Raw genomic sequence first — 16835 nt, 5'->3', positions numbered from 1 at the left:
TACAGGGTCTCACTATGTAGATTGGACACCTAGTGAGCTCCTGTTTCAGTGCTGGGATTACAGGCACGCGCCACTATGCCCAATCTCAATAGCTGTCTCAGCACACTCCCCCCCCATGGGGGTGGGGCCGGCAGGGTACCCCAGGATCAAACCTGGTCCCTGCGTCTGCCTAAGCAGGTGCTTTAGTCTGCTTACTATCCAGCTGGCCCTATTTATTTATTTTTGATACAGGGTTTCACTACACAGTTTGGACTGGTGGTAATCCTCCTGTCTCAGCCTCCCCAGTGCTGGGATTACAGGCCTGTGTCACCATGCCTGGTTCTGGGGCTGGAATGGTGTGAGGTACCAGGGATCGAACTCAGGCACTTGCCCTTGCCAAGCAGGTGATTATGCTGCCGCACTATCTCCCCAGACCTCCAAAAAACTCACTGCATTTTAAGTGGAGCCCCACATTTGATTCTAAGGATAGCTGAGAGGAACCGTTACAGCCATACTTCACATATCCCGACTTCTCTGCCAGCACCCAGCGTGGAACAAGATAAGTAACACTGGTTAACCAATTTCTATAGAGAAAAAAAATCTTAATTTTGTCCAAAACAAAGTAAAATGTTAGGTACTCCACTTACAGTGTACAGTCCGTGTTACTTTGTAAAGGCAACTCTGTTAAATGCTGAACCCTTTCTTTAATCAACAGAATTACTGTGACATGTGCTCTTCAGATTTTGCTAGTGTTACTAATTTGTTCTTACAGTGGTTATGGTTTGGTTTTGAGCCCCATGAGGGTCAATTGCTTGAAACAGTATTTTTAGAACTTTTAAAAATCAGGCTAAATTTGTCCCATGACTTCAGGGACCTTGTGTTTGTTTTACTCTCTTGCTGGTGGGACATGAAGTAACAGATCATTTGAGCTCAGCATGACACAGAATGAAAAGGAAGTTTTTGTGTACATTCTGGGACTACAGAAGAAACACCCCTTTAACAGTTTCCTCCAGTGACAGAAAAATACTCGCTAGAACTCCTGAGGTATCTGTGAAGACTTGTAAGACATTTCTTCCTACTTGTTGGTAGGTTTTGTTTTGTCTTTGGTTTTTTTTTTTTCTTTAATTTTATTTATTTGTGTGTGTGTGTGTGTGTGTGTGTGTGTGTGTGTGTGTGTGTCCAGCTCAGCCCACCAGGGGGCGGGGCTGGCTGGCATGTGGTGCTGGGGGATTGAACTGCGGTCCCTGTAGCTTTGCTAAGCTTGTTCTAAGTAGGTGCGTTAGACCACTGAGCCATCTCGCCAGCCCCTTTCTTTCTTTTTTTGGCGGAACTGGGGATTGAACTCAGGCCCTTGCGCTTGCCAGGGAAGCGCTTGTTCCACTGAGCCATCTCCCCTGCCCCTGCTGGTAGGTTTTGAATCATTCTGTTTTTAAAACCTGTTCTTGAAGGATTTGAGGTTATAACAGTTATTATAAGTGTGATTGTTAAAAATACCTTGATGTTTCTAATGAGAAATTAAAATAACAGGTAAAACAAGGCATGAAATGTGGGCTTTTGACCACTTTTCTTAATTTAGCCATAGAGAATACTGTTATTGTTTGTTCTGGTTAGAATTTCTGTGATATTAATTTAATTATCATTTTGCCATTTTTACAGGCAACTGTCTTACCTAGTTGAATGTTTAGAAACATGCCTAGTTTTCCATTTTCTTACACAAGCAGTACACAGTCCATGTATGTATTTATTACCTCAGAACCTTTGTGTTTTTGAGTGTGAGTCTGTTCTTGCAAGTCGGACTGGTATTTTTAAATGTTTTTGTTATGGAAGAAAAAGCAGACTTACTTTGGGAAGGACAGTCCTTGACATATATTGCCTTAAGTACACTTCTAGAGTAAGATGATAAAGTCAGATCACAGAGCTCCCTGTCCCAAAAGCAATGGCATATTGAAAGCGGAATAACTTAAAAATTCAGCAAAAAATAAATTGACCTTGTGCGTTACAACCAGGAACTTCTATCTCCTCATCTTGCCCCTCTGAGACAGCGGGGTGTGTGTATGAGTGGCCAAAATCCTAACAAGTCTCCCAGTATCCCTCAGTTTAGACCAAAGTGATCTGCTGGAGGTGCAGGCTGCCCTGAGCAGGGCCCTGGACAGCTCTCTCTACCCGCAAAGTCTTTCCAGAAACTGCAGCTGGGTCCGCCTTTGGAAAACTGACTCCGTGGAAAGAAAGCAGAAAAGGAACAGCGAGGGAGTAACTAGGCAGAGGAACTATCTTCAGCACTAATTATGGACAGAGCACCGGGGCCTGGAGAGAGGGGCTCGCTCAGGCTGCAGGAGTTAGACCGGTGGGGGACATCAGCATGCCCAAATGCTCGTCTTCTCACTGAAGGCAGGTGTTTAGTTTCTGTTTACTAGGAGAGCGTGGGTCCACTGTCTGCTTGGTCTTTCTTTTTTGAGTGTGTGCAGGATCTCACTTTGCCACTCTGACTTGTAATGACCCTCCTGCTTTTTGCCTCCTTGGTGCTGGGGTTACTGGCATGTGGCACCATGCCCAGACTCCATCGGGGGCACGGCCAGCATGGCATGCAGTGCCAGAGATCGAACCTGGCCCCTCCGCTTGCCTAAGCAAGCGCTTAGTCCCCTGAGCTATCTCAGACCAAGTTCCTTGGTCTTTCTGAACAAAGTTCTCTTCTGGCTTTAGCCTGAACTGGGTAATGAGGCTGACATCCTGTCACAGAGTGGCTTGGATCCTGTGTACCTTGCTGTGAAGCCATCAGTTTTCAGAAGCACACACTGCCCAAGGATATAGCTCAGCAGCATAAGCGCCCACCTGGTAAGCACAAGGTCCTGAGTTCGATCTCCAGTTCCTCTCCCCCCATAGTAGAAGCTCACAGAGGCTGCGCTCAGGCTAGCTGGACTTGCCTCTAGGCAGAAGGTGTCAGGAGGAGAGTGAAGGAGCAAATGTGTGGGTTTTTTTAATGAAAAAATAAAACCAAATTTCATAAGAAAATAGTAAGAGACAGCAGAAAAGTATAAAAACGAAGTATAAAAAGTAAAGCCATATTAATATGCTGAGCTGTAAAAGGCTCAAGTCAACAACTTCTGACATTGCCAGTCTTATGGAAAACCCACTACTATTATGGACTATTGGACTATATTGGAATATTTGCTGAATTCACGCACCTACAATATTTAAATGACAATGGAATGCCCTTCTCTGACAAAACTAACCAGAAAAGGGGGATATAAATGAATGACCATTTTGTATCTGTATACTCAGAATAGTTAGGATAGATGTACAGTTACATCCTCTTAATTCAGTGGATAGAGAGATTTGTTCTAATAGTGTTTGTGGACAGGATATCATGTCTGCATCATGTACAATGAATAACCACTAAGACAACAATAAACAATGTGTTAATTACTGAAACTGTGCTAGTAATCAGTTTTGAAATTGTCTAATTCCTATTTGTTTCTCAATAAAACTATTAAAAAAAGAGAATAGCAATAGTTAGCACACTATAGATTATCATCTTCAAAATATTGAGTACAAGACAAAAACCGAAAAGATTCTTACAAGAAAGAAACATAGTGAGCTGGGGAAATAGCTCAGTAGAATAAGCGCTTGCCTGGAAAGCGCAAGGGCTTGAGTTCAATCCCCAGTTCCGCAAAAAAAAGAAAAAAAAAAAAAAGAGAAACATAATAACACAAAGCTTTTCAAGGAACTAAGATAAACTAGTAATATAAATTAGTATATATTAAATTATTTTTTCAAACACTGAAGTATGTAATTTGGAAAAATATTTGGACTTCTCCCTCTTTCTTATTTATGTCTCTGCTAGTTTGCTCTTTAAATCTATGGTTAAGGAAAACTATAAGCAAGGAGAAGCTAGCAGCAGAACAGAACAGAACAGAACAGAACAGAACAGAACAGAACAGAACAGAACAGAACAGAACAGAACAGAAACTAGCAGCAAAGGCACTAACAGGAGAAGCAAGAGGGAATGCCAAGGACAGGTGAATGGATTCAGGAAGAAAACCAGCTACGAGATGGAAGTAGGGTACCTCAATACTTGCTCCTTTTTTGCTATAAAAATCTTTGTAAGTATACAAAAAAGGGGCCAAAGAGATAGCTTAGCATCATAAGTGCCTGCCTGGCAAGTGCGAGTCCCTGAGTTCAATCCCCAGTACCACACACACAAGAAGGAGGAGAAAGGGCTTAACATTATTAAAAAATATGAAAAAGGGAAAACAAAGACAAGATGATAAAAGTGTCAAAAAAGATAAAAGGAAAATGTCAAAGCCAAGGGGACAGGGTGAGTGTCAATACTACATTCAAGTGACAAATAAAAATAAGACGGAGAGAATAAACTTTGTAGAACCCTTGAGGTGATGACTTGGAAGGTTTGAAATAATCAGGAGTTATAAAAGGAAAAGATAGTGTGTTAAATTGTGGCCACTCAGTCAGTACTATTAGTATGTTATCACATTTCTCTCTACATGTTTCTTAGGTATGTATATGGAATTGTATCTGGTGTGTATGTGTATGTGTGTGCGTGTGCGTGTAAGAAAGAACTACATTGCTACCATTTTAACTCATAGATCTTCAGACATACACCTCTTAAAAAACTTTAGTAGCTACATCATTCTTTTTAGTATTTTTATAAGTGCTTTAAACATATTTCAACTTTCTACGTGTTTTCTTTAGAGGGGGTCAGGCTGTATGTTTCATTTTTCAACCTGTTTTTCTTTAAACAAAAACATTCCGATATTTTCTTATCTATGAAGGTCCTTTTTTCTCTTTAGCTTAGGTCTTTGTTACATTTTATGCAAATATTAGGTTTTCTACTTTTGTTGGTTTTACGCATAAGCTGCAGTAGGCATCCTTAGATGTTTCCTCGCATACAGATGTGTTTATTTCTTTAAGCAAACAGTAGTTAGAGAGCTTCTGAGTTGTAAGATTTGTGCATTTTTAAGCTTTGTCCTACATATGTTATGCTTAGATGAAATGTTGCTGAGGTCCAAACACTACAGGATGTTTTCCAACACAATTTTTTTTTTTTTAATGTATTTGGTACAGGGTCTCACTACGCAGCTCGGACTTGTAGTGATCCTCCTGTTTTCAGCCCCCCCAGCTCTGGGAGTACAGGCATGTACCACTACGCCCAGTCTCCGTCGCCGGCTCATTGGGCCAGCTTGGCATGTGGTGCTGGGGATCCAACCCCGGTCCCTGCGCTTGCCTAAGCAGGTGCTTAGTCCGCTGAGCTATCTCACCGACCCTAAACCCAAAAATCTTCAAGCTTACAGTTCTGAGAGAAGCAGCCATTTAAACCAGGCTTTCACAAATTTTTATGTAAAAATTGATATCGTATTCCCTTATAATTCATTTTTTTTTCTTTTTTCTTTTTTTAGTATTTTTAGTACAGGGTCTCACTACACAGATTGGACCTGTAGTGCTCTGCCTGTTTTCAACCTCCCAAGAGCTAGGATTACAGGCGTGTGCCACCATCCCCAGCCTTAGTCGCTGTCTCAGCGTGCCTTGGGGGTGGGGCCGGCACAGCACACCGGGAATCGAACCCTGGTCTCTGCACCTGCCTACACAAGTGCTCATTTTGTTTTCCCTCGTCAAATTTTCTTAAATGATAAAAATTTTATGATCAGGATCAAGGATAGAGCTCCGCAGTGCAGTGCCTGCCTTGCAAGCGCAAGGTCCTGAGCTTGACTCGAAAAAGCCAAAAAGTTTATGATCATTTTAATAGGTGCCAAATAACCACCTCATAATAATAAATTCTGAAAAGGGGAAGCAACTTTTAGCAAAATACAAAGGCATTTTGTTAGTATTTGTTTTAAAAATAAATTATACAACCTTAAATATTTTTCCTTTAAAATAGTGAGCAAATACCATTTGCCCTTATTGTTTGACATTTCATGTTTTGGCAAATGTCCTCCAACTAAAGAAAGAGCTAAAGGAAAAAAGAAACAATTGTGTGTCTATGAAATCTGAAAGAATAAAACTAAAAACAAAATTAAAATCTTGAATACTACGGTAAGGTGGCTGGTTACATAATTAAGTTAAAGATAAAAATATAAAGGAAGAAGAAATCCTATTTATAATAACTAGATGAAAAAATATATATGGAATCTTTAACAATATTACATAACATAAAAGGTCTTTGTGAAATTAAAAATCTTCTGAAAGACATAAAGGGAAACATGTCAATATGTAGTTTATTATAGAATAGGAAAACTAAACTAAAAATGTTAGGTTTCTCCTGGATCTCTAAATATATTTTAAGGAGAAATAGAGATATCTGATTTGGAAATTGGCAGATTGACTATGAAGTTCATCTAGAAAAACAATCCCATAAGAACAGTCAGAATAGGGAGAAGTGACTAACGACCCATCAAGGTACAAACATAAATTGTGAAAGTCTAACAGCATAAATTGTCAGGAGCTGACAAAGGCAAAGATCAGTGGAAAATATTAAAAAATTCTCTCAGATTCAAATTCACAGAAGTATTTGGTGTGAAAAGGAGACTTCTCAGAGTGTTATCATCGTATGACAGGATAATATTGTGTTGCATATCTGTGTCACATTTTTCTTTGTCCACTCATTCTTAGACAGTTTGACTTCATTTCTTCACTGTTGTGAATAAATAAGACTGTAGTAAACTCAATGCAGCTATCTTTGACATACTGATTTCATTTTCTTTCTTTTTTTGGTATTTTTAGGGAAAGGTCTACAGGGTGTTCAGGGTCTCACTACTGGATCGAACTCATAGTGATCCGCCTGTTTACAACCTCCCAAGAGCTGGGATTACAGGAGGACAGCACCACCACGTCCAGTCTCAATTGCTGTCTCAGCAAGCCCCTGGGGCAAGGCCAACATGGCAGGTCCGAGGATTGAACTCCTGGTCCCTGCGCCTGCTTGCAGGCGCTTTAATCTGCTGAGCTGTTTGGCTGGCCCTGATTTCATTTTCTTGGGATACATAACCTTAGTTCCATATCTGCTTGTACTTCTAGTATTAATTTTTTGGGGGGACTTCTGTTTCTCAGTGCCTGTACTCCGTTCCCACCAGCAGCGTGTAGGGCCCCTTTTCCTGCATCTACACGATGCTTCCTGTTTTTGTCTTTGTCTTTTTCATAGGATCCATTCTAAGGAGAGTACGGTGATACCTTGTTCTGGTTTCGCTTGCCGTTTCCTTGGTGAATGATGAGGACAGCACTTCTTTCAACCCCCTATTGCCTATCTATGTGTTTTCTTTTGAGAAATGCCTGTTCAGATCTCTTGCCCACTATTCAGTTGTTTGTGGAGAACTTACACATATATTCTTGTACTCTGTAGGTTGTGTTTTGTTTTACTTTTTGGGGGGTAATCAGAAATTGAACTCAGGACCTTGTGCTTGCTGGCAGGAGCCATGCTACCGAGCTACGTCCCAGGCCCACGTCTTTACTCTTGATTGTTTTCTTTTCTGTGCAGAAACTTTTTCGTGTGTTGTCATTGCCTGTACTTCTGAGCTCCGATCTACAATCATTTCCCAAAGTCAGACTCTCCCCCGGTGTTTTCCGCGTGGAAAGACAGCACCACCTGATCGCGCTCACATGTGCCATCCAACAGGAGTTGGTCTTATAGGAGATTACAAGAGAACAGTGCAAGTTGAGGAAGTGGATACAGCATTATAATTAGGCAGATGAAATAAGATCTGGCATTCTGGGGCAAAACCATAGCTGCCAATACTTGTTGTATATTTATTATATGATAATTATTATTGTATATTTCAAAATACAGTGATCGGAGGAAAGGATAACAATTGCAAAAACAATACATGGTGAAGCTGATGAATTTGTTAAGTGTCTTGATTTGATTATATTTGAGGGGTTGTGCAGCTTATCAGCTGTGTACTGCCTGAAATTATTGCTCTGTGGTTTTCGGTGGCACATTTACAGCACGGTTCCTTAAGTGCTGCTCTGTCCTTTGACTGCTCTTCCCAAATAATTTCTGATCGTGCAGTTTTGCCATTGGGATGATTTTGGGCGCCCTAAAGGCGTATTTTTGGTATTACTCTTTTCCTTGCAGTTGGGTTGCTAAGTTCTGACACGGTGATTTACAGCCAGGCAGTTGCTATTTTTTCTCCCACGGTGGCTTCGTGGCTCACACAGCAGAGGTGACATAATTAGCCAGGATTTGTGCTAATGATGGAGTCTTACTTTGCATCTTCAGACTCTGAACGCAACGTCGGGGGAGATTAGGCTTCCTACGTTGTTGCCTCTCTTTTTCCCCTACCTTACCTGCCTTATCTTGTGCATAATAATTCTAATAATAATTGTTTAGTAATTCCTAATAATTCTTTCAGATAATTTTTCCTGCCATTGCCTAAAACTCCTACTTTCAGAAAGAAGGACCTTCCCAAAGCCTATTATAATCTCTGTTCAGAGTGGCAACATTAGTGAGTTTTTTTTTTATCATGTGCCATATACTGTTGAGGATGGTTTATGCTCAGTGTCTTTTTTTTTTTTTTTCCTCTGTATTTTAGGGAAGGGTCTACAGGGTGTTCAGGGTCTCACTACTAGATCAGACTTGTAGTGATTCTCCTGTTTACAGGCTCCCAAGAGCTGGGATTACAGGCGCACACCACCACACCTAATCTCAATCACTGTCTCAGCATGCTGTGTGGGTGGGGCAGCAAGGCAGGGCTGGGGATCGAAACCCCTGCCCCTGCACCTGCTTGAGGGTGCTTTAATCCGCTGAGCTATTTGGGCAGCCCTATGATTGGTATCTTTTATTTCATTTCTTTCTTTTCTTTTCTTTTTTTTTTTCTTTCTTTTTTTTTTTTTTGGAGGAGGTAAAGTGATTGTTTTATTTCTTTGCATAGAAAGAGTATCTCAGGTCTTTGCCTCTGCCACTAGGAGTACTAATCGTGACTACCACTTACCGAGTGCTGAGGTGGTTCTGCTCAATCCCTCTTGTAAATGAATAAGCTCCTGAAATTGGCCTCCAAAGTCACATATTAACAAGCAGTGTCACTCGAATGCAAATACAGTCCTGTCTGACTGCAGAAGCTCCATTCTTTCTGTGCGCTTGCGCCTGAGCCCAGACGGGATTTTTCAACATCACGGGGAGGGGGCGGGTGCTGTCCAGCTCCAGGCGCACCCTGTCCAGCCTGCGCTGCCTGTCTCCTCGCTAGCGCCCCGAGTTCTTTGGGATCCCTGCCTTCTGCGTGGGAGACAGAACTGCTTTCTCTTTCCTCCTCTTTGTGGACTGGAAGAAAATTCTCCGAGTTTGTGGCCAAAAAGAGAAAACATGAGGAGGATTTTTGGGCAGAAGAGGAAAGAACTGTCTCCGTGTTGCTTCCCACGGCCCTGGGGTTCAGCCAGGGAAGCCCGTGCGAGGTAGTATGGCTGTAGGTAGAGGCTGAAGACCCTGAGGCCCAGAGCCAGAGACAAGCGGCAGCACCGAGTTGGCTTCTGTCGGAGCCTGGGCGAGCAGAGAGCCCAGGACAGCAGGGCTGCGGCCTAGACAGGCGCAAGGCACTCGTCCCTGGAGGGCTGTTTGGCTCCAAGCACAGTATTTTTACTTTTTTCAATCTGTTCTTAATCTGTCGGATGGAAATAACAATTGTTATGGCGTAGATAGTGTGATGCAGACTAAATAACAAAATGAAAGTTCTTCAAGTAAAAATATTTGCCATTTGATACACAAGCCAGATTAATTGAGAGAAATGTTAATTTGCTTAAATAAGTTTCCAAACAGATGGGGAAAAAAAAAAAAACAAAAAACAAATGTCTTTAGGTAGAGGCAAAGTACCAGATGACAGGATTTGTCTTGGCATTCAGATCTGAAGAGTTGTACTTGTTATAATTTGTCTTATGGATGTTAGCAATGAGCTCACATCATTAGGCCCTAAAATTAACTCACATAATGCAAAATGAGACTTTTCTAAATAGAAGAACATGAAAACAGTGTTGCAGGAGGAATTCAAATGAGCCAGCTTGAATACTGATGAAATGTGTGGCTTAGGCTAAGATAAGTGATTAGAAAACACACCATGCTGAATGGAGAAGACGTCTAAGGCAGCACCCGTGGCATCAGGCATTCTGGTGAACACGTACAGTCACAAGGCACAGAGCCTCTGCCATCTGAAGCGGTCACTGCGAAGTTGGTCCCGCAAGGTGATAGCAATCTGCGCTGTGATATAGGACCTGAGAAACCAGGTCGAGTTGGAGCGAAGAAGTGGCAATCAGAAATACAGCTGAAGCTGTCAAGAGTTCAGAAAGCACTCCTCCCCATGGGGCTATATAGCTGGACAAATAATCCAAGAAATTACCAATTCCCACACTTATTTTCTACCCTGCCTCCCTTGTAACAGATGTCCTAGTCATGAAGAAGCAGCTACCAGGAGTCACTTAACTACAGCAACAAATATGAATTTGCCTTTGGGATACAGATGCCTTCTAAGTTTTCTTTTCTTTCTTTTTTTTAAAAAAATAATTTTATGTATTTGGTTCAGGATCTCACTAGGTAGCTCGGACTCGCAGTAATCCTCCTGTTTTCAGCCTTCCCACCCCTGGCATTAAGGTATGCACCACCACACCTCGTCTAGTTGGCTGGCTCAGCACACCCGGGGGTGGGACCAGCACAACACGCACTACTGGGGATAGAAGCTGGGTCCTTCCACTGGCCTAGGCAGGTGCTAGACTGCTGAGCTATCTCCATGGCCACCAAATTCCCAAGTGAAGTAAGGATAACATATTTCATTCACAAGGTGAATTTTTAGTTTGAAATGGAAATACTGCTTAGTTGCTCCCCAAAAGGCTGTATCGCACAGCATACCCCCAAATTGCAGTTCAACTGTATGAAGAATAATATTTTTCTACAATTTATAGGTCCTACAGGTTACACAGTAAAGATATATAGACTTGGCCATATACAAGGTAAAACTTCTTAGAGCAAAATACGTGATAATTAAAGTTGAAGTATATGACATAGAGATTTTTAAAACATGAAGATAAGATCAATAATCATAATAAATAATGAGTTCCAAAAATAATACAAAAAGACCAGCAACCTACTAGAAATATGCAAATAATGTAAAGTCACCGCACAGAGGCAAAAATGAGCAGCAGCGAGCCTTGGTAGGGACCCACACCCTCACAAGAAGTGTGCAAAATGTGCACTCAAGCCACAAGATGCCATTCTTTGCCTGTAGACTGGAGAATTGTACAGTGGTAGGACTATTACCAACCTCTTTTCCATTTGTCTGTACCACACTTCTAATTCCTTGAGTTTGCATTTTACTAGCAGGTGAAGAAAATAATTTGCCTCATGTTTCTAATTTTAGGTGACCTTCAAAGGCAGGAACAACGGAGTCCCTTTGGGTGGCCCTCAGAGTCTGATACCCTGTGTCACTCAGGGGCCCCTGGCCCTACTCCTTTCCCCTGATTACAGGGAAAAGAGGAAAAACCTCATCGCGGAATCTAGAGGCTGCTCCTTGCTGCTGTCACACACAGGAGCTTTTTGTGACGTTAGCCTCAGCTGCAAGCCAGCGGTGCGAAGGGGACAGATCAGATGCCGCCTCACAGACTTCCTCCACCATTTCCAAAATCTAAGAGATGTTATGGATCTATCCCCGGCCCTAGCGCAGCTTTCTCTTTCCTGGTTTCCTCTCAATTCCTTACCTAACCCAATTGTAAGTTTTGTCCATTTTATCATACATACACTGGAAACTTGGAGACTTGTGGTTGCACAAAACCCATATTCCTAGGCATGGTAACATCCTCGGGGACAGAGGGAGGTCTGGTGCTATCCTTGGATACCTGGTTTCTCTGTCTTGCTTTATCTCTAAAATCTGATCAAAGGAGCTTTCATCCGGTCAGAGGCCGCTGGGAGGAGTCAGCGGGATCCGTGTGAAGAGTGCGGCGTGCACCGGCGCAGGGCAGCGACCCTGGCCCTACGCTGCGGGTCAGAGTGCGTGGGTGGCATGGCTCCCTCACTCTTGATAACAATCGTTCTCTTCAAGAGGGAAACCCACCGTGAGACCCGAAATGGAAAAACTCTACCGACGCAGAGCCTCTGCTGCTCGGTAACTTTTATAGCAGTGACCTAAAAAAGACGTTGCCAAAGGCCCTTCCTTTCCTTACAGTAAGACAGCAGGTATAAATCAGGGCCCAGACCAGCAAAGCTTAACATTAGACCCTCCTCGCAAATCAATGTCAAGTATTGCGTGCTGTCCATTCGGTTGTATTTTGGTTTTTCATTGGCTCTTAATAATTAATTTAGGCAAGAGGCTCCTGATAGAAAGCTGACTTCTTTCCAGTCCTGCATGCAGTGTTTTATTGGGCTTTGAAATGTTTCTAGCTTTGTTACCCAAGGGAAAAGTACAGTCTAGATCAATAGAAATTTATTTAATCTTTGCAACTTCTCATTCTTGCTCTTAGCCACTTTTTACTGTAAAAGAAAAATCCAGCGCTGGAGGATTAAAATGCAAATGTGTTTCCTCCATCCCAGAGCTTGTTGGAGTGTTACTAGGTGGTTAGCCTCCCGTAACAGGGCCTCCGTGACTCGCTTTTCTTCAGTGGGAATCACGTACTCTTTCATCATATGGCTTAGATTTGGCTTCTGTAAGGAAAAGCCATAACCTGGGTAGCTCACAGACAGAAATTTATTTTTCATGCTTTCAGAGGTGAGGTGGTTCAAGATAAGGGCGCTCAGGTGCTTAGTAGGAGCTCATTTCACTGACAGTGCTGGCTTGGGGCTTGCTTGCATGGCTGAAGGCCTACATGGCTGTCTGAGGTCACTTCTGATAAGGACACTAGCCTGTTTCTAAAGCCTGCGCCTTCATGATAGAATCATTTCCTCAGATACCGCCTCCTGACAGTCTCCTCCAGGGTTCCATTTCAACATAAGAATTTGTGGGCTATGCAAACATTCAGACCATAACATCATATTTTCACAAAATACTTTTCTTTCATCCCAGAGTTGTTTCAAGAGCTTTATTAATTATTATTATTATTATTATTATTATTATTATTATTTTTAGGAGAGGTTTAGTTTTTGTTTTTGATCCTGAGAACTGAACTCAGGGTTTTCAGTTTGCAAGGCAGGCATTCCACCTCTGAGCCAAATCCCCAGGCCCTCCAGGGTTGTTTCCAAAGCTGTTATTTTTAATGTAAGTCTTAGCTAACCTACTAACTTCAGCATTTTTTGTGATTTTAATCAAGCCGTATAACTATACTTCAATGTATAAAAAAGGTAAGTTTTATCTTATAGTTACTGTGACAGTTAAACTTGGTGGTAGCAATTTGATTGGCTTGGGACCAGCCCAGGAATTGGAGGGCAGTCTCCTCGGTGTGTCTGGGCACATGAGGGGGCCTTGGCTTTGCGTAGTGGATCTGGGCCCTGACCCTTCCTCCCCATCTCTGTTCGAATCCTCGGTTTCCCGCCTGCCGGGCACTAGGCAGGTGTGCTCCACCAGGTCTTTCTGCCAAGATGGTCCAGGCTTGGATCCCGCAGACCATGAACTGAACCCCCTGAAAAGGGCCAAGTTAAGCCTCTCTTCCTTTAAGGTGTCAGTGTTCATATTGTGCCCAGCAATAAGAAAGCTAATGCAGTTGTTATAAACACCTCCATGTCAACGATAGTCATGGGGAGAAGGGTATATAGTTATCCATGGTTACTTAAGAAGAATCCAAATAATGGCCAGAATGGAATATTTTGTGGTCACTAAAACAATGGTACAGAGCCTGTACCCTCTCTGTTGCTGGGTGAAGTGAACTGTGTCAGGACACGAGAGTAGATTTTGAGAATAGAAAAAGCAGACTCACAATTATACCCTGATTAAAATGAAATAAAGCATCAGCATAAATAGCAGCAACAATGGAAACAAAAGAAGCTACAGGAGCCAAAATGGTTGATGATTGATATTTGAGAAATTCTTATTCCTACAAAGACATTAAAGTCCATAATAAATTACTGAAAACAAAAGAAAGTGGTCCAAGAGATCTGTTGTGATCTTTGTTCAGTGACCAAGTAGAAAGGAGGTGATTGAGTGATAAGGAGGAGGTTGCTGTGGTTTAAATGTGTCCCCTGAAGTTCATATATCAGAAACTTAATCCCCAAATTCCATGTTGCTGGTTTTTAGAGATGGGACCCTTGGGAGCTAATTAGGGTGAGAGGAGGCCCTGAGGTTGGGGCATCAGTGATGGGATTAGTGGCTCTAGACAAGGACGACAGGTGTGAGCCTGTACCCTCTCTGTTGCTGTGCGGGGTCCTGGGACATCATGGTGCGCGAGCAGAACTCAGCAGATGCAGCCCTTGCATCTGGAGCACCAAGGCTTCAGCAGGGTAGGAAATGAATCTCCTCTTCTATCTGATTCAGTTTGTGAGAGACTAAGACAGTGAGCTGGAGCTCTGGTGTCAGGGGCACAGAGTTCAGGTCATGTGACCCGATCCCAATACTTCTGTGTCTTTATCTGCAAAATGGGGATAAGAGGCCAGTTCTGCAGTATTGATTACTTTCTTTGTCACTGAGACACAGTGGCTGACTACAAATTGAAGGAAGGGAGGTGTGCCCTGGCTCATGTCTCGGGCTATAGTCAGCTGGCCCTGAGGCGGGGTAGCATGGCACGGGAGTATGGCACTGGAATACTTATGCATGGCTTGGCAGATAGGAGTCAGAGAGAATGAAGTAGGGAGCAGGGACAGGAGATTCAAGCTCTGGGTCGTGCCCTCTTCTACTGGGTCCCACCTCCTCACAGCAAGCCAGCTGCACCACACCCACAGTTTAATCACCATTCAAAAGTCTCACCTATGAACATCCAGAGCCTTAGATGGCCATCTAATTATAAGCAGAACTAGGGCTGGCTAAATAGCTCTGTAAACTAAAGCGCCTCCTTAGGCAGAGGGCAGAGGCCGGGGTGCTGTGCTGGCTCCTGCCCTGGGACACGCTGAGACAGTGATTGAGACTGGGCGTGTGGTACGTACCTATAATCTCGGTGCTTTGGAGGCTGAAAACAGGAGGATCACTATGAGTCTGATCTACATAGTGAGACCCTGTAGACCCTGTACTAAATACATTTAAAATAAATAAATAAATAAATAAATAAATAAATAAATAAATAAAATAAAACTAGAACTGGGCCCAGCTCTGTGTAGCTGTATTTAAATTGCATATATTTGCTAGGTTCTTTAATGATGGCTTGGAACTAACCTTGTTGCTTTCCTTCTCTTCCCTGCCTCTATCCTGAAACCTCAGAGGAGAATATTAAGTGAGATAGGGGAAGGAAAAAAAAAATCTAATCATCATTAGGGTGTAAACAATATGCATTGTCATAAGCTGATAAATGCACATTTCACGCAGGTGCCATGCCCAGGAGTAGATTCTAGTAATATGCAGTAGAGAAAGGGGAAAGGAGTCAGAATGTAGCATCTACTCTACTTCCAGGGTTTCCGCCTCTACCGTACTTGTTTCCATTCCAAGGTGCCAGGGCAGTGAATGAACACTTGTTCACCTAATGCCATGGGGAGGCCTTCTTATGTTCACCTTGCTTCCCAGGATGCAGTGAAGATTCGCCACTGCCCAAAACGAGCTTATGTTAGGCAATGCAGGAAGACACAGAAGTGGAGTTACTTCGAAATAAGAAAAGGAACAAAACAAACCAAATGACAGATTGGCAGAGCATGTGAGATCTGACCGTAGACGTTGAGCTGGGTGTCTGGAGGTTTTTCATTCACTTAAAGTGGGTGTCTTCTGTGTTTTCCTTCCAGCTTTGACATCCTCTTGGATGTTGCCACCACTAAGTAATGCTTCCTTCTACTAACTGCTTTTTCTTCCTTGTAGCTTCCTCTCTGTTTTGTGCATAGAAATCCAATGTGGTGTTTGGCTGATACTGGGTGCATACCTTTTTCATTAATTGGAGGGTTTTTTGCCTTTATCATTATGTTTACACCCCAAGGAAGGCACAAGCAGTGTCTCCCGAGCACCCTCTGTGGAGCTCAGGAGAGAATTCAGGGCCCCTGTCCACCCTTTGGCGTTGGGCAGACTGCCCCCACAAATGCCAGCATCTCCTGGCTGCTACCTCAGCCCCATGCCATGCAGCAGGTCCCCAAAGACAAGGACCACACTGCCCATCTCTCATCCTCTGTGTCTACACAGTGTCTGAGAGAGAGCAGCTCATGGACAAGTGCCAGGATGTGCAGCGTTGTCTGTAAACGTTTCTGTAAATGTTTCCTTTCAAGTCCTGATAGATCTTAAGTGTAGGAAGGGAAACCTGATAATTCCGGCTGTAGATTCCTATCCTGCTATTGACCACTGATGTAATCCTTGCTAAATCATTTACCATAATTGCCTTAATGTTCTCCCCTGAGATCTTAGGGTGGAGGTCAGGAAAGGAAGGAAAGCAATGTGGTTAGTTCTGAGCCATCATTAAAGAACAGAGCAACATGCAGACAATTTCAAGATGATTACATTACGACCTGAGCTGGGCCAGGTTCTCTAGCAGCGATCAAACAAATTTTTACAATAACTGAGCAGCCCGGCAAACCGGTATTAGACCTTCCTTCGGCTGAGCTGAAGAAGCCATCAGAGACTCATTTCACATGCCAGGGCGTGATTGTTTGCAAGGATTGCCAGCAAGTTGATGGCCAACTGGCAGAGAGCCAGCTGTAGGTACCAGTCAGGATAGAAGGACATTTAGCAGACAAAGCCAGAGAGCTGGCACAAACTTAAGAGACTGCTAAAATGGTATGTGGTATTGTTGCAGCTTTAGAAAGTATGATTAGATCTATTTGCTATTGGTGAGTAACTTACTGGAAGAATAGGAAAGTACTGAGTGTAAGAGTACAGGCCGAAAAGACAAAC

At 42.9% G+C, this 16835-nt stretch overlaps 1 protein-coding gene across 1 annotated transcript in view; it reads left to right on the top strand.

Moving 5' to 3' along the window:
- Window positions 1–989: 989 nt before the first annotated feature.
- The window catches only part of Rtn1 (reticulon 1), a 65809-nt gene continuing 49963 nt past the window's right edge, over window positions 990–16835 (top strand). The window contains exon 1 of the mRNA XM_023701718.1: window positions 990–1064. The gene's annotated coding sequence lies outside the window, so the exon portion shown is untranslated. The remainder of the gene's footprint in view (window positions 1065–16835) is intronic.

Source organism: Octodon degus, unplaced genomic scaffold, assembly GCF_000260255.1.
Source record: "Octodon degus isolate 3935 unplaced genomic scaffold, OctDeg1.0 scaffold00007, whole genome shotgun sequence".
Taxonomy (NCBI): domain Eukaryota; kingdom Metazoa; phylum Chordata; class Mammalia; order Rodentia; family Octodontidae; genus Octodon; species Octodon degus.
The sequence above is the reverse complement of the archived record's forward strand: the minus strand, read 5'-3'. Positions and strand labels throughout refer to the sequence as shown.